At 38.4% G+C, this 19,290-nt stretch overlaps 1 long non-coding RNA gene across 1 annotated transcript in view; it reads left to right on the forward strand.

Annotated features, from left to right (window-relative positions):
- Positions 1-19,290, forward strand: part of LOC122140008 — a 124,748-nt gene that overhangs the window by 98,309 nt on the left and 7,149 nt on the right. The window contains exons 5-6 of the long non-coding RNA XR_006156737.1: positions 15,490-15,588; positions 17,549-17,585. This is a non-coding gene — a long non-coding RNA (uncharacterized LOC122140008). The remainder of the gene's footprint in view (positions 1-15,489; positions 15,589-17,548; positions 17,586-19,290) is intronic.

Raw genomic sequence — 19,290 nt, forward strand, 5'->3', positions numbered from 1 at the left:
ATTTTGTAAACTGCATCAATCAATTGATTGAGAAGATCTGAATCAAAAGAATGATTCATACACAAATCAAATAATGCACTTTTCTTATGTCAAAATTTTCAGCAAATGGCTTAAATATCAGACTTTTCCTCACACAAAACTATTGTATGACTTTAGATAACCTTGAATCGTTATTTGGACCACTTTTATGATGTCTTGCATATTTTTTAAAACTCTAAAGCTCCATTTTCCAGACATTGTAAGTGTGCAGAAAAGAGCACCCAGTGCATTGTGCCTAAGAAAGTATCTTCCACAGGAAAAAAGAAAATCATACAGGTTTGGAATGATATGAGGGTGTGTAAATGATTAAATATTAAATTATTACGAGTAAATTATATAGACAAAATTTATATTTTCTTGTGTTCATTTTCTTCATATTTCTGTTTGATATCACTGTACATGCCTGTGGGTCTAATAATACCATCCCTTTCAAAAGTATTTCTTGTGCATATCTACTGTATGTTAACATGGGTTTATTTGTTTGTGGATGCAAACAGAGCGGGGTCAATCTAGAGCAGTTGTTATACATATAATCCCACTTTCTGTTGGTTTCTCTTTCTCCAGGTTGACAGTGTGTCTGGAGTAAGCGCAGACAGGGAGACAGTAATTGAGATCTACTCAGACCTGGAGTGTTGGGACTCTGTTAATGGAAGCTGCTCCATAGTCAGCAGACCTCCATAATGACTGCACCTGAGACAGAGAGAGGCAGCAAACACAGACCAGACTGCTCTGTGCCCTGACCTTTTAATCTGTCCTTCACTTCCCCCATTTTCCCTTGCTCTCTCTTCCCACGTCTTTCTGTACCACCTGTCTTTTACAATCTGGCCATTTTGATTTTTTTTCTTTAACTGTCATGAATTGTCACAACTGTGCATTTAAACACACTGACAGTCCGCATTGCACACTGGGACTGCTGGACTGAGGGGTTTCTGGTTTTTAAACTGATCGGCTGGATCAATGGCATCAAAAATCCCAGATCTGCCACTCATCCTCTGGTTGTCTGGCCCTCTGATTGGCAGAGGATGAGCCGGGAAGGGGGCCACATTTGCAGGCTGGAGGGTTGTAGGAAGAATCCAGCTGTGACTCTGCAGACCTGCTGCCAATACTGAATGGGGTTACCCTCCCGCTCTCAGCACTCTCCAGAGGATATCAGAGGAGAGGGAATTGACAGAACAGTCAGCTTAAAAAGATCCAGGATGTGAGGGAGAGACAAATGGTCTGTCCCAAAACCTGGTGATCAGCAATTTAAAGCAACATAGGTACACTCTTTCTACAGCGTATATATTCTACTATGTGTGTGTGTGTGTGTGTGTGTGTGTGTGTGTGTGTGTGTTTGAAATGTTTTTTTGAAAGAGTTTTTAAAGTGTTTTTTTGAAAGAAGTCCTTGTGCTCACAAAGGCTGCATTCATTTGATCAAAAATACAGTAAAACAGTAATATTGTGAAAAGTTATTACAGTTTAAAGTATTTTAGAATTTTCAGTCATTATCCCAGTCCTCAGAGTTACATCATCTTTCAGAAATCATTTTAATATGCTGATTTGTTGCTCAAAACACTTATTTTTACTATCAATGCAAAAAAGAAAAAAGAAAAAATGAACCCAATACCTAACCTTCACAACTACTAACTAATAATATCAAATTAGGAGTTTATTGAGGCAAAAGTCATAGTTAATGATTATATATATATATACATATATATCCACAAATAAAAATAATAAAGATAATTGCAAATTTCACAATTCAGATTTTTTTCTCATAACTCTGACTCTTTCTGAAACTTTTTTTTTTTTAAATAATATAATATGAACTCGCAATTTTTGAGAATAAAATGTCAGAATTATGAGATAAAAATGCAGAATTGTTAGGAAACAAATTCCTGAGACGAAAGTCCAAAGAGATTAGGTGTCTCAATTACAATATCTTTTTAATATTTTTATTCTGTGGCAGAAACTGGCTTCCATAATTTAATGCATTCTAATTGAATAAAAGTATTAATTTCTTTCTTTTTCTTTCTCTCTTTCTTTCTTTGAAAAAAAATGGTAATGTTGCAATAATATATATATAATGTTGCATTATATACAGGATGTATCCCTTATTAAACATAATTTTTATGGCATGAAGACTCACATAACATATTGAATTAGATGTGTTATAAATGTGCAATTTGGCAATACCTTGAAACCAGGATTAGGAAAAACTGTAGTCATTTACTTCACAACATGCCAACACCTTTCTTTTGAAATCAATAGTGTGTCAAGTTTCCTCAACGCTTGGCATGATGAGCACAGTTTGCAATGGTTATGTATGTAGAACATTCCATGTGGTTCTACATCAGTTAAGATCTTGCTCATGTGGGCAGTAGACAGCACGGCAGCTCACTGGCTTTAGAAACAACAGAGAAAAATTTGAGTGTAATAGAAAAGGAGAGATCGAGAAGATCTCATGGGGCATCGGTGGGAAGCAAGTGAGCAGCAGTTCGTCCCGGAGAGGGACGGATGGATGTTAAGGGAATGAGAGGGCAGAAGAGAACAGAAAGGGAGGGAAGGGAGAGCGTGAGGAGCAAGGGGAGAGAGGAGGTCGGCACAAGCAGCGGCAGGCGGTGGGACTGCTCTAATTGATCTCTGGGTGTTGCAAGGGGCCGCCTCTCAGGGGCCAGGCAAAGGGAGTGGAAGATGGTGGGAAGGGTCATTAGAATGCAAATCCAGGCCTCACTCTTCCTGCAGCCGCATCCGACAGGTACATAGCAGGGAGGAGGAGAGGGAAGAGGTGGAGGAGGCTCTCTATAGAGGTGCAGCTGGACTGATCTTATAAAGGATGCCGATTGAACGCATATGCTCGCAGCCCCCGTGTTAATGTCTCTTTTATTGGTCCTCATTTTTGTTCCTGTTTTTAAGACAAAAGGGAAGGGTATCCATGGCAGGGGTGAGCAGCGAGGGTAGGAGGTGGAGGGGTGGGAGGGAAGAGGGCCAGCCGATCGGGGTATCATTTTTTATTCCCCCTAATTGACGTGAACAGTTCTTTTGACCCTAATTAGCGGTCTGTAATCTCTCATTTGCATATCACAAAAGCAACACTATTTGCATATTTGTAAACGAGAAGGGCCTTGCATCTGCATGCAATCCCCTGTTTCATTTTCTCTCTATTTGTCTCCTCCTCCCTCTCTCTCTTTCAGTCGTACGTCGTGCCAGACAGGGGTGGTGTACATAGAACTACATAAGAGCTTGGCACTGACTGCCAGTGTTATTGGCACCATCTCTGACAGAGAGGTATATAGAGACAGAGAGTGAACGACAGAGAAAGAGACTCAGAAAGACAGCGAAACAAAGTTCTAGTAATGACAGCGTGACACTTTTCTCTGAAAGAGAGAGAAAGAGGCAGAAGGACAGATTGAGAAAGTGACAGAGACGGTTAAATGAGAAAAAAGAGAGAAGACACTAGATGTATGTGACAGGCTTGTGTTTAATGTAGGATTTACATTGAATGACAGTCCTAAGGCCCACACCAGGACACATCATGATTTTTTGTGAAGGAATAATTAAACGAAAATGACAATTCTGTCATCATTTACTCACCCACGTTGTTTCAAACCTATATGTCTTTCTTTCTTCTATGAAATAAATAAGTAGTTTAGTGGACTGTTGATCCTGCTCTTTTCTATACAAGATGCCAATATAAAAGTAGTCTGTATGCTGCTATTCTGAAGTCATATGATAGATTTTGTTTATGATATGATAATATCTTCCAACACAGATCTTAAATCAAATTTCACATACAAGTATATGTAAATATCACATCCCATACATCTCATATCATGTTTGCCCTAAGTGGTGCCAAATGTCATTGGTTTGCGTGACCGGTCCAGTAGCTCACCTACAAATGAAAAGTCATGTTCTCACAAAAGTAGATATTTTAAAGAATGTTGATAACAGTTTTGGTGACCTTTGACTTCTATAAACCCTAATTTCCTAAATATCTTCTGTTATGAAGGGAAAGTCATAAAGAACCACGGATGTCAGATGGGCTATCTTATCGATGTCCTTACTATACTGTGGTAGTTCCCTTGCTGTCTATGCAGGGTCAGAAAGCTCTCGGATTTCATTAAAAAAATATCTTAATTTGTGTTCCAAAAATGAAAAAAAAAAATTTGGGGGGGGGGGGTGAACTAATCCTTTAAATAACAATTGTACAGCCTTTTAAAAACATAAGGGTTAGTAAATTTTGGGGTGAATTTTGCCTTGAATATTCTATATGAATGTGTACATGTACATATATGCTTAGCACATTTCCCCTTCTGTAGCTCAAACCTGAATCAACTTTAACATTCACCAAATATATTTTGCCGTCTTAACACCTGAACCATACAATCTAAAAATAAGATCAACTGACAAGTAGAATCTAGTGCTTAAAAATAGCTAACAACTGCTACACTAGTGTTCAGAACGAGACCAACAACCACTAAAGAGAAAAGCACCATTAAAGACCGTGCCTGCATGCCAGCTCTAACAGAGCCCTTTAAAAAAAAAAGTCTTGTCGGGCACTTCTCATCCCCTTGTCATGGCTGACCCTTCCAACGCCTGCCTCAATTACTATGGAAATGGGGGCTAATTGAATGGTCGGTGCGAAATAGGGAAGACAGCATGGCCTACATTATGATAAGGAGCACAGACAATAGGTGAGCCATCTCACTGGGGACACTTAGCTTAGCGGCGGATTGAACACGGCTCTCGCTTATCTCTCCTGGGGTACAGGTATTCCAAGCATCGTACCATAAGCCCTGATGTTAGCATTAGCGAGGCCGCATGACCGCAAGGTTTGCCAGTGGTAGGGCAACTCTTTTGTATTCACTGGTGGCTCACTCTTAATATCCTAAGGATATAGAGGCTATTATGTGGCAGTGATTTTTGCATATGCTCCTCACTATGGGATGCCCTTTTGTGCTAACTGCTGCATTTCTGCATGGATTAGCCACAGAGACTTGCTCTGCATATGCTGGCAGTTTGTTAGCAAGCAAAAGATGGCACCAACCTTAAACATCTTACTTTTAATGTATGGAGGGAGTCGTTTTACAATGCATTTCTTTTTCATATGGAGATTATTGCGTTTTAAGAGGTCTGCAACTAGCCTCATTGTCACCAGGCGCTTGAAGTGTTTAGAACAAGAGGTCTGGGAACAAGCATACCTTTTCAGCTCATGAAGGAAGGAGAAAAGGAGGAGGGAAAGCTCCACTTTGATTTTGTTTGTACTGTTGAAGAAAGCAGCATCGCCTCTGCAATTAGCCCTAATAACCTGCGTGTGCATGTGCGTGTGTCTGTGATGAGAGAGAGAACGAGGATGAATGAGAAAACATAAGCTGTTTTAAGAGAGCACGTGTTTCAGGTGTTAAAGAACATTGAATCGAGCAAGTGGGATGAGTTTATTCCTTACATAAACTACCAAATTCAAACTGTTAATATGGAAAGACATGTTAATTTTTGTTACATTTTACTGATAAGCTGGATGTTTTTGTTTTCCAGATTAAGACAGACAGGGATGTAATTGGGGCTCACCATGTTCTAGTAACGTGCTTCTACATTAAATGAGACATTTGCCACATTTTGATAACACAATCTTCCTCTTTCTGCTCTCCCTTCTCACTTTTCAGCCATTTCTTTCACCATGTTCTTCTAACCACAATACACAGAGGAGTATAAATGACTTGAGTAATCGTACTTCACTACTGCACTTAGCATTGAATAAAAAAACAAATGTTATATTATGTATGCATATATATAAAACATGCGCTTGTCTCCTTAAGTGATACTATCAAGATACTTGCCGAATTGATATGTAGTGCAGTTTTTAAGACGTGCTATTCTACAAGTATTGCCATTCAATTTTAAAGTGTATTGCAATTTTTGTTTGATTTTTTTAACACTAGACCATGGGGAAAAGTTCATGCAGATTGCAAATTATGTACAGTGGGTGCGGAAAGTATTCAGACCCCTTTAAATTTTTCACTCTTTGTTATATTGCAGCCATTTGCTAAAATCATTTAAGTTAAGTAATCATTTTTTTCCTCATTAATGTACACACAGCACCCCATATTGACAGAAAAACACAGAATTGTTGAGATTTTTGCACATTTATTAAAACAGAAAAACTGAAATATCACATGGTCCTAAGTATTCAGACCCTTTGCTCAGTATTTAGTAGAAGCACCCTTTTGATCTAATACAGCCATGAGTCTTTTTGGGAAAGAAGCAACAAGTTTTTCACACCTGGATTTGGGATCCTCTGCCATTCCTCCTTGCAGATTCTCTCCAGTTCTGTCAGGTTGGATGGTAAACGTTGGTGGACAGCCATTTTCAGGTCTCTCCAGAGATGCTCACTTGGGTTTAAGTCAGGGCTCTGGCTGGGCCATTCAAGAACAGTCACGGAGTTGTTGTGAAGCCACTCCTTCATTATTTTAGCTGTGTGCTTAGGGTCATTGTCTTGTTGAAAGGTGAACCTTCGGCCCAGTCTGAGGTCCTGAGCACTCTGGAGAAGGTTTTCGTCCAGGATATCCCTGTACTTGGCCACATTCATCTTTCCCTCGATAGCAGCCAGTCGTCCTGTCCCTGCAGCTGAAAAACACCCCCACAGCATGATGCTGCTACCACCATGCTTCACTGTTGGGACTGTATTGGACGGGTGATGAGCAGTGCCTGTTTTTCTCCACACATAGCGCTTAGAATTAAGGCCAAAAAGTTCTATCTTGGTCTCATCAGACCAGAGAATCTTATTTCTCTGTTTTTTTAGCAAACTCCATGCAGGCTTTCATGTGTCTCGTACTGAGGAGAGGCTTCCGTCGGGCCACTCTGCCATAGAGCCCCGACTGGTGGAGGGCTGCAGTGATGGTTGACTTTCTACAACTTTCTCCCATCTCCCGACTGCATCTCTGGAGCTCAGCCACAGTGATCTTTGGGTTCTTCTTTACCTCTCTCACCAAGGCTCTTCTCCCCCGATAGCTCAGTTTGGCCGGACGGCCAGCTCTAGGAAGGGTTCTGGTCGTCCCAAACGTCTTCCATTTAAGGATAATGGAGGCCACTGTGCTCTTAGGAACCTTAAGTGCAGCAGAATTTTTTTGTAACCTTGGCCAGATCTGTGCCTTGCCACAATTCTGTCTCTAATCAAGTCCAATCAGTATAATCAAACACAGCTGGACTCAAATGAAGGTGTAGAACCATCTCAAGGATGATCAGAAGAATTGGACAGCACCTGAGTTAAATATATGAGTGTCACAGCAAAGGGTCTGAATACTTAGGAACATGTGATATTTCAGTTTTTCTTTTTTAATAAATCTGCAGAAATGTCAACAATTCTGTGTTTTTCTGTCAATATGGGGTGCTGTGTGTACATTAATGAGGAAAAAAATAACTGAGATGATTTTAGCAAATGGCTGCAATATAACAAAGAGTGAAAAATTTAAGGGGGTCTGAATACTTTCCGTACCCACTGTATAAGTTGAGTCATATTTGCAAAAACAATTCGCCACACCTTTCTGAGTTTTATTTTAGGAATAATTGTGATAATTGATGCACCAAAATTATTTTTTATTTAACCAAAATGATGAAACTGATATTAAAGTTTTCATGACATATTTATTCAAACATACATTAAATAATGAAGACAACAGGTTACATAAAAAATATACTGAATATCTGATATAGTGCATAAATTTATCAAAAAGCTCCTAACTAGAGTTATTTTTCTATCAAGTTTATGGAAGTTTTCTTGTATAATTTATTTTAATATTCATATACAGTTTATATATTTAGATTATATATGATGGCAACTGAGAAAAGTATATTTATTTCAGTATATTTCAAAACAGTATTTTATTTGTTGTTATACTTGCATTGAGAATTACATTGAAATGGGTTGTTACTCTCTCAACTGCGTGAACTATTAAATATTTCGTAATAATAAAATAGGTGTATATTTAAACACTGTTTGTTTTAAACTGTTGTACTTCCATTCAAATATCTTTTGGACTAGATCGAGTAATTTCACTTTTGAAAATTTCTCACTAGTTATTACACCACCTACTGTAACTCCAGACACTGATCAGCACTAAACTATCCTGTTTTTCATTTTAAACCCTTGTTTCCTTCTGTTTATGTGTTTTTAGCTATGCGTCTTTATCTGAACTCATGTATCAGTTTTGTGTGAGAATGTGTCTTTTAAAGACAGAGGGGGTGAGAATGGTCCATTCACGTACAGGACACATGGAGCAAAAAGGGCAGCTCTATCCAATCAACCCACCACCCACCAGCCTGAAAGCTGGATGAGGGAGGAGAAGCGAGAGATGGTGAGAGACAGACATTTAAAGATGTTTCCTCATGACGCCTGGTCATCCTCCACCTCTCTCCCTTATTTTCTTTTCCTCTCTGCCAGGTTGTTCTGTTCTTTTTTCTCCGTCTCTTTCACGGCTCTTCCCCGCTGTGGGCCCACTCGAGCCCCCTGCCTCTGCCCCATATTGGATCTCAGTGGGCATTTGGTGTTTTTAAATGAATAGGCAAATGAGAAGAGAGTCCTCGGCAAACAGGGCGGGGGTATCCAGGGAAGGGCGGGGCCATGTTGGAGTTGGGCCGAGGTGATTGGGTCAGTATGCAAAAACAACCCACTTTGCATTTAAAAAAATTTCAGGGGTGGATAAGTGCCCCGGAGACAGTGCGCATTTCAATATGGCATCCCGTCAGGTTCGTTTGTGCGCGTGTGCTCCGTCGGGCACTGGTCTGTGAGAAAAGAGCCTTCAACGGCCTCCTCCTTCTCTGCAAAATCCAATTCCAACTTTTCAAATTGCTTATTGCTCTGTGTTTTCCCTCCTCCTGGGTGTGTGTGTATGTGTGTGTTGAGTTTGGCAGTGTATTTTGTCTCGTCAAAGGTTCCTTCGTAGCTCCCATTTGCCTGCTGAAGATCACCTATAACGTCCTCACTTTTATGCACTGTGTGTGGGCGTTTGCATGTGATGGTAAGATGTAACTAAGACACAAACACACACACACACAATCATGCAATCACATACACACATATCAGAGCAAAAGGTAATGACTGAGGCAGGCAGGAAGAGCGCATTACCAAGGTGAGGGAAAAAGAAAGATGCTTCAGAAAAGCGGCAGGTTAATGAACTTGTGTTTGATGCTTCACTCCCAACGCCTCATTGGATGTCTATTAGAGTAAATACTCAGCAGAGAGGAGAATAGATTGGACATTTGAATAAGGAAAGCTCAGCTGGGACTCTACAGATGAAAACGTGCCCGTGTCCTTTAATATGACCTGCAAAAACTAGACTTCTAACTTCTAATGTCTTAGGGGTCCATTTTTATTAAAAAAAATAAAAATAGGGGTCCATTTTTATTTAAACATATTTTTGTTGTTAAAGGGCACATTAAAATTGTCTTGGTATAACTTTCTACCAGGCCTTCATAATTTATTTGCTATTTTTCAAATGTCTTGGTAACACTTTAAGGTTCTATTAGTTAACAATAACTAACAATGCAAATAGAATAAAGCATTTATTAATCTTAGTTATTCTTAATTACAACATTTATTAATACAGTATTAATCTGTTAAAATGGGCCTGAGCTTACCTGAATTAACAATTAACAGTATTTTTATTAACTAATGTTAACAAAGGTTAATAAATAATGTAACAAATCTACTGCTCATTGTTACATTTTGTTAATTAATTAACTAGCGTTAACTAATGGGACCTCTTTAAGTATAACCAATGCCTTTTATAAATGTCTTTGTTCCAGATTGACTTTCAATCTTAAACTATGAAAATATAGCATATAATAGCATAATTCCCACTGTGCCAAATAATTTGACCTATATCAAAGTTTTTATTTATTTATTTAATTTTTTTTTTTTCAAAAGTTAGAGTACTTTTTTTGATGAACTGTGTAGATAAAAAGAAAAATATAAATATTACGTATAAAGAAAAAAGAAAAATGAAGGTAAATACTGTGTGTGTATGTACCTAGTATTCCCTAGGTTATGGGGACCAATGTCCCCACAAAGATAGTAATTTTTGCCCTTGTGGGGACGTGTTTTTGGTCCTCATGAGGAAAACAGCTTATTAATCATGCAGAATGAAGTTTTCTGAAAATCTAAAATTCTAAAGTTAATGCAATGTGTACAGTATAAAAATCATTATGCCTATGGAATGTCCCCGTAAAACATGAAAACCAGTTCGTGTGTGAATGTGTTTTGCATCATTTCAATGCAGGCTCTAATTTTGTCAAATTTTGCAAAAAGTGTGAAAAATTATTTAAAGGGGTGCTATTATGCTTTTTCACTTTTTCAAATTTACTTAGTCTGTAATGTTGCTGTTTGAGCATAAAAAAGATCTGCAAAGTTACAAAGCTCATAGTCCAATTCAAAAGGAGATATTTTATTTAACAGAAAATCTCTTTTCAAAAACTACAACGAACGACTCATTTGGACTACATCCTTAGATTGGTTATAATCATCTGGGTTTAAATCGCACTCAGATTGATATGATTTTGAGCAATATTTACACTGAAGCTCATAGCAGCTGGTAAGGAACATGACATTTCCCGACCAGGCGCTGAGTGCTGCCAATCACAACACACACTGGCCCAGCTAACCAATCACAGCACAGACTGGCCCAGCTAACCAATCACAGCACATTTCGTATTTCAGAAGGCGGGCCTTCATTTGATACAGGAACTCATGCCAGACTGAGAAGAGAGGTGATGTAATAATGTAAAATATGTGAAAAATAATGGGTTTTTCGAACAACCTATATGAGAGTCTGTTCTAGTACACCCCCAAAACAAAATCAAGACCTTGTAAAAGAGCATTATAGGACCCCTTTAATTATGTGTGAAATACAAAAATAAAAACGAGTAGACAAATAAGGCTAGTGAGGTCATTAAAAGTGTATTTTTAAGGCCAAAAGAACCAATAGTTAAAGAAATGCTCATTTAAGAATATAGGGTGCAAAAGGAGATTATTTAGAACAGAGACAGAGGAAGAAAATAAAGCAAAGAGTTCATTTGTAATAGTCTGTGTGTTCTTGTGTGCCACCGAGTTTTGGGATGTGAAACAAGGGTCTCCAATAAAGCAGGCTGAAATATTTATGCCTTTGAAACAACAAGGGTGTGATGGTTCAGCACACCCACCACCTCTGTGTCCACCCGAAGAAAAGAGGGAGAGAGAAGGGGTAAGTTGAAATATTAATGGACTAAGTAAATTAAAGCTGAAGAATCGCACACACACACACAAAAGAGTTTGTTTTCCTCCATATATTTTTATTGTTTATGGTTGGGGTATGTATTGGTTAGAGGGCAGGAAAGAAGTAGGTCCAGGGTTGCATTGTGGGTAATGAGACTGATAGACTTGGGCTAAAAGAAAGACGCATGCTTAAGTTCCTGGATCTTTAACTTAATGCAGGTAAACAAAATCCCAGAAAGAAAAACTAAAGAGTTAAAGGAAAGATCAGGGATGGGATGACAGACTATAAGACAGAAAAAAAAGACAGATTAAAAAACTGAAAAGAAGGATGAGCACTGATGAGATCAGGGTGACACTGTTCTGTGATAAGGTGGGCGGACTAAGATAGAGGCTAGTTTACATGTATCTCCATACACAGGCTGTTTATGATGATAGCGGCTCTTTCTTCAGACCCACAGAAAGCACTGCTTCTTCGCATGTACAAAGCAGTCCTTGACCCCAGCGACAGCCCCTTGACCCACTACAGTTACACACAAATAAATAGCCTACTGAATAGCATCATAGGACATATAAATGTGCATAAGATTATGTTGTTATCGACAGTATGTCATTAAAAACATACAGGATTCATAATGCAGACAAAACTCTTGAGGGCATTATTGTTTTTATATGTCTTTATGTTAAATACACAAATGGCATATACCTTACTAGCAAGTTAACAAGCAACTAAAGTATCAGAAATTACCATGGTGCTACACTTTGGTCGACTGTGGCTTTTTGAGCAATTTTTTAAACAAAATTCTTAATTTTTCTAGTTGAATATATTTTAAAATATAAATTTACTAATGTGTTATCAAAGCTGAATTTTCAGCAGCCATGACTTCAGTCTTCAAGGTCACATGATCCTTTAGAAATGCTGCTCAATTTTTGTAGTTATAAAATTTGTTTATATATTTTTAGAGCTGTCATAATATTTCACAATATTACTTTATTTACTGTATTTAATGTCTCATCATTTTAGTTTTTTTTTTTTATTAGGTCTATAATGTAAATATTAATGTTTTAATCATCTGATTTCATCATGGCACCATAATACCACCAAAGTACTTTTTTGTAGGCTCTATGGTAATATGTAGTAGGATGCCCATGCAAACCAGCCCATAAAAATACACCCTTGATACAGTTAAATACTCACACAGACTGGCACTTACACACACACACAGAGGAGTTTATCTCCTCCATCAATTTCCTCTGCATATGGTGGCTGTTTATGCATGGGTTCTTGTGCTACACTTTATCAAAGGCCTGTCCTCAGAGCCATGCATTATTTAACAAACCCAATCAGGATTCTGTTGCAGGTAGCACCACAACCCATGTGCTGCATACACACTCACACACACATGCTAAAACATGTTTCCTTCGTCACTAAAGCGGTCCATATCTGTACTCCATTGTTTTTTAAACACTTTGGCCCCACTTGTACACTCTGTGAGGACAAAGGTACACAGCAAAGCTTCTAATTGAAACATCCACTACATAATTGATGGCTCTCAGTTAACAGAATAAACGTCTTTAATTTTGAAGAATCGCATAAGAGTGGAGTTTTACGTACGGTCTGTGCATGGATTGCAATGTTTTAGATGATTAAACGTTTCATTTGTCAAACGTATGCATGATTACTATGATTATTTTATAAGGCAGGTGCCTGAGTCAAGTGAGGTAAGCAACCATCTGCTGTCTCAAGCACTGCACTTCCGTTGCTCCTGTCAGAGAGAGACTGGATCGCTCAAGGCAAAAAGAGAGGAAGTGCACAGGTGTGTGTTTATGTAAGAAATACTGCACACAGAATGAAAGACAGTTAAAGATAAAACAAGAGACAGTGATGGCAGTCCTTTCAGAACGCAAGTCGAAAATGTTAAAAGATGCAGAAGTTGTTGTAAATAAAGATAGCATCAAAAAGTTTCCCTTGTTGGGGTCTCAGGCCAATTGCACCATCTGTCCACCTGTTGTCGACTGCTGACTACCAATGGCCTTGCTTGTGGTTCTGACACGGTTACAGTCACCTCTCCCTGACCCCTTCCCAAACACCTCATTCACTCGGCTATATTCCGGCCGCCTGATGGACGCTGTTTATTCATCCGCACTCTTTTGTTGAGGGAATAGCAATGAGACAATTGCATCTGCTTTACCTTTGCCCTCAACAGTGATGGCTTTGTAAGGTCAGGAACGGAAGCAAGTGTGTGCGTGAGTGTTCTGTGGCGGTCAGTGAAGGTGAATGGCGTACAGAAGGAGCTGTTTAAGTTACTTGTTCGCTCCACTTTGCCCTCTTCCCCTTCTCCACTCCCAGTGGCCTCTGCACGCGAAGGCATGGAAATGTATGCAGCAAATAAATACGTGGAGTGACGGAGAGGGCAAGCCATCAGGACATGGAAGGTAAACCATACTGAGCCTGAAAGGGTGAGCGTTTCACATTCAGAGGCACGTGGTTCTGGAGGTCAGACAGCATTGCGTCTTTTTATGCGTGAGAATGCATTGTGGGATTTTGCTTCTGTATGTCAGCCCTGCAAATAGATTCAAGGCTATACTCACATGAATGACATGGTGACCTGTATGGTAAAGCTGTGGTTATGATTCAGAAATGCAGAATCAGATTTGTATTGTGGCATTTTGGTGTTGTACTGCTATAGTTTGCTAAAGTGCAGAAGGTAACCGGTTGCAGGCTTTGTGCTTATTTGCACCAGATATTAAGTTCTGTCTCAGGTGGTCGATCACAAGTTGTTAAGTAAGAAAAATCACAAAAAAAAAGTTTCAAGCTGAATTCCGGGGACGTTTTTGTGTTAAAATAGGAATTTATGCAGTACTTTTCATAATGGTTACTTTTTTTAAGTTTCATAATCATAAACTATATCTTGAAGGATGATCTGTATTTCCACATGTTGATATCTGACATACTACCGAGAAAGACTTGTGAGGTCTTGTAAGGTGTATATGTACAGTAAATTTGTTTTACTATTTTAAATTAGTTTATTTAAATACGCACTAGAAGGATTTCTTTGACCGCCGCATCTCTCTGATTTTCACGCAGCGTTTCTATAATGCTGCATCAAGTTTAACTTTTAAAACATGTCTCGAGAATAGATGCATTTTATTGCATTAATCTCACAATTCAGACTTTTTAAGAATTCAGAACTGTGAAATAAAAAGTCACAATTACCTTTTAATTTTTTATTTTTATTCTGTGGCGGAAAAGTTCTTCCATGTATTTCAATAGGAATCTATACACAGTTAAGAGTTTTTTGCAACATATTCAAGTTGGTCACATGAACGTGCCATGTTGACCAAACAAGCTGCTTGGACTGAAAGTGACTTCTGTGTGAGCAGTGCTTCGCTACACTATTAACAATATACAATATAGCTTTATTTTCTGCATTAAGTTGGCAAAGTTTCACAGATGAGACCACACTTCTACTGTGTGAACAGCTTCTGTATTTAGTCATTTGCGATCATATCACCGAAAATGGATCTTAATACTGGGTGTAAATGGGGTCTTTGGCCCAGTTCCTCACAGTGCAGCAGGACCTGTGGAATCCTGTTGTAAAGGGGTGGGTGGGGTGTCTGCAGGATGTATGGAGTTCTGCCAGGCCAGCCTGTATCACGCTGGGATGATGCTGGCTGGCTTTCCCATGGAACATGAGCCAGTTGGCAAAGAAATCAAACCCCTCCTTTCCCCAACATCAGTCCTTGGTGGAAAAGGGTGAGACCTCTGCAGTGGGAACAGAAGCTATTAAACAAACTTCATTAGATGCAGTAAGCTTAATTTACTCTCAGCTTTACGTCATCTTAAATCATGATTAAGATGTGTTTATATGAGGCAGTACAGTATGCTTGATCCAAATCCTCCATATGCAGATTCTGATAGGTGATTAGTCAAATTGAAAAAAAAAATAATAATAATGCATTTGTGAATACCAGCAATACATAAACATATTGGTAACTATATAAGCATTTCACTCCCTGTTTCAAGCACGCACACACACACACACACACACACACACATTTGTAACTTGTTCCACCCCAGTGCTCCTCGCCTCTCATGCCTATTTGCACACAACAAAAAATCAATGGCTTTTTTCCACTTAATCTCCTGATTAATTTATTGCTTTACTGCATGTCTGTGTGTTTGTGTGCATCTGTGTGTGTGACAAACAGCTTTGTGTGTGATACAGATATTATTACACAAACGCATTAGTCAGGAGGATGCTGGCATTTGTAAGTATTGATCGATGGAGGGAGGAAGACGCCTCGCAGCACATGAGCCATTGGAGGTAAGTGAATGCCAGGAACGTCACCTCGAGTGTTTTATTGAAAGAGGTTACCAAAACAAGTCTCACTTTCACAGTAATATTTTTAAAAGCACTTGTTCAGCAACTCTGCTTATAAGTGTCATTCGTTGAATGCATTTTAAAGGTGTAAAGGTGGTTGGCAAAGGCCCTAAAAACATGGTTAAAAAGTTATTTTTTGCTTATAGCACCATGCTTTTTTAAGACTACTGAATCCTATTACCAGTAAAAAAAAAAAATGTAATTTGGCATTTAATACAATAGAAATATTATTTAAATGTAATATTTTTTTTTTTAATAAAAATAAGTGTCTATGTGAGACTAAAACACATAAATAATGTTCAGTCTCCAAGACACAGCTCAGACATCCCAAATCTAAGGATGTGTGGATACTTGACGAAGCTTCATGTTTAAGGCAAGATAAATTGGACCCAGCATGTGGCATTTTGATATGCAGGGGTAAAACATAATACCCTGGGGCTTATACTTCACCTCAAAAGCACCTGGCCTTATGGCAGGGCTTTGATGGTGCCGTGCACAGACCATTTTCCAACAAACACAGCGTTACGTGCATTCCTCAATCCACCCGACACGCAATAACTCAAAATCTGAGACATGTGTTTCCTATGGTAGGTGTCTTCTTTTAGTGTTTCCTTCAAACAGACTGTATTTTATTCTATTAAAATTCACTTGATCAGCAGATTAAAAAAAAATTACGATCTAGATTAAACAGAAACTTTGACCCGGCTGTCAGGAATTACAAGCTCTCTCTGCAGAAGGAGATAAATGCTTCGCAGTAACATTTTTGCCTGGCTCTTAGAATGCAAATCAGGGCCTGAGAGCACCAGGTTTGTAATTGTTCATTAGTAGGGTGGATCAAAGTTGATTTTCAATTCCAGTCACCATTCTGTATGTAAATTTATGTTATGGGTGGTGAGCATGCAAATACCATTTAGAAGCCGCTTTGGTGGCTTTGTAATTTATGAAGCATGTACTGTGCTATTACAGCAATATTATTACATAACCGGATCATTAGAAGACGTCAGGCCTCTGATTTGTTTAGTACCAGTTCTGCCTGCAAGGTTTCAATACCGTTCTCGTTCCACAGGAGTTATTAAGGTATTTATTCATTTATTGTTTTTATGAGGCCACCCTTTAGTGTGTTGTCCATGTTAGGTGAAATTATTCAATTGTTCAGAGCCAAATTAAAACTTATGCAAAATATTGTGTGCGTGTGAGAGAGAGTAAGTGCCTCAGGCAGTGAACTTGCAGTGAGGTTACTAACTGGAGGGATATTTGGGGTTGGTGTGGTCAGTAGGGTTAAACAGAAGGTCGTGACCTTGACCCTGCTTTCAGACCAGGCAGATCCCAGTTTAACACTGCAGCTCCTTAAACTGTGAGACGCCATCAATGAGGCTCTGTAGGGGAACATGTAAGGCTCACTAGAGAATTACAAATTGACAAAGAGAAAAAGCATTTTAGTAATGGACAAAAAGGGCCCAGAAGCACCATAAAAGTAGATAATAATATTAGCAGACTATATTCCTAGTCTGAAGTCATGTGATAGCTTTAATTTAATTTGTTGTTCACTGAAAATTCTCCACTCCAGTGGGTTATAAGCAATTTCTGACTGGATCATTTGTGAATAAAGCATTCAGCTCTGTTTTGTGATTCATTGAAAGGATCTGTTTCAAAAAGAACAATTCTTTCACAAATCAGCCTTTAAGAGAATAATGACTTGAATTTTGTTTCCTTTCCTCACACAAAGCTATCATATTGCTTCAGAAGTGTTGTAATCTAGCTGACATATGGACCTTTTTTATTATATTTATGGTGCTTTTTTGTTGTTGTTTTGATGCTTGACAGCTTCAGCCTCATTTACATTCATTGTACTGAAAAGAGCGGCCAAAATATTCTTAAGAATTTCTCATTTTATGTTCCACAGAGGAAAGAAAGTCACAGGGGTTTAAGACAACATGAGGGTGAGTACATTTAAATTCTTATTATTTTTAAGATTTTTTTGTGGCATTTTTGCCTTTGTAAGGATAGGACAGTATTTGAGACAGGAAGCAAAATGGGAGGGTGAAAGGGGGGGGGGGGGCAGGATCGGGAAAAATCCACGAGGCAAGACTCAGGACGCCCAAAGCACTAAATGTCGGTGTGCTGCCCCCAATGCTATTGGCGCCCGACTACGTTTTAATATATATATATATATATATATATATATATATAATGATATACTGTATACAATACTGTTTAAAAGTTTAAGGTTGTTGAAAAAAGTAAGATTTTTAAAAAATAAAGTCTTCTGTTCTCACAAAGGCTGCATTAGTTTGATCAAAAATAAAATAAAACCAGTAATATTGTGAACTATTATTAAATTTGTATTCTAATATATTAAAATGTAAATATTTATTATATATAAAAAATAGTTTTCCAGCATTTTTAATAAATAGAAAGTTCAAAAGCACATCTATTTAAAATAATGTCTTTACAGTCACTTCTAATCAGTTTTTTTATATTTATATACAGAATTGTTATGCATTATTATGTGTGATTATATGATACTGTTTGATATTTCAGTTAGAATTATGTTTCCAGCTTTTAACGATTTACAAGTTAAATCTGTAAGTCTGCGTTTTTTAATATTTAGAAGTGTGCCTTAAGCATTTTTATCATTCGAACTCGGCACCGAACTGTTCTCGCGATTTTACTTCCGTCCTTCTGTCTGATTCCCCTGTGCGTGTCTGTCAGATGACTCCGTGTGATCGAGTCTCTGTCTGCTGAGGCATGTCAGAAATTAGCACTGCTCGCCAGAAACGCCTGTAGTGCTGTCAGGTGAAATTAGAAAAAATGGAAGCACTCATCCTAGCGACAACTTTACAGTGCACAGGAGGGGAGGGCACAGGCACAGGGGTGTTCATTTGAGTCGGTTGGCAGGGGTTTAGTGCCTTTCACTGGAGTGGCGGAAAGGCTGTGTGAAGATAAGTTGATGTCTTTGACACCGATGGATTAGCAGTGATAATGTGATGATAGTAATTGAGCTCGTAATAATTGCTCAATCACAAAGCTCATCCCAAGGGCCTAGTGACAATATTACAATTCATGTCCCCACACAAGCATATATGAAAGGAGTTACATCATTCAGGGGATTCCGAGTGTGTGTTTTTTATCGTTTCTGCATTTATGGTTAATGGGGGTGATCTATGAGATTGGATGTTATCCAGAGATCTTTCTTTAATCAAAATACTGTTTTTGAGGGTGTTTTTGACAGAACTGAATTTCTATATTGCTGTTTATCTGAATTTTCTCATTTGATTTTAATTTGACTGTATTTCATTTTAGCTAACTTGTATTTATGCACTGATTGATCTGTATGAAGCGTTTTCATTGGTAGATAATTAACTAAATAGTTTCAAACATACATTCTTAACAATTGTTCTTAACTGTGCCAGCAGCAAGATGCAGGGCTTCCTTGTGTTCATCTGTCTGGTGTGAGAAAAGAGAGAGAGTTGACAAGGCCACCTTCTTACTGTCAGAATTTTCTCTGAAAATCCAACACAAAACCCCAAGTTGCTGAAAACAGAAAGCGAGGGAGAGAAAGAAAGAGAAAGAAAGGGGGAAAAAACAGCTGAGGGTGTAAATAATTCATGCAGACAATATGACTTTTTTATGTAAATTTGGTGC

This window comes from Cyprinus carpio, chromosome B16 (assembly GCF_018340385.1).
Source record: "Cyprinus carpio isolate SPL01 chromosome B16, ASM1834038v1, whole genome shotgun sequence".
Lineage (NCBI taxonomy): Eukaryota > Metazoa > Chordata > Actinopteri > Cypriniformes > Cyprinidae > Cyprinus > Cyprinus carpio.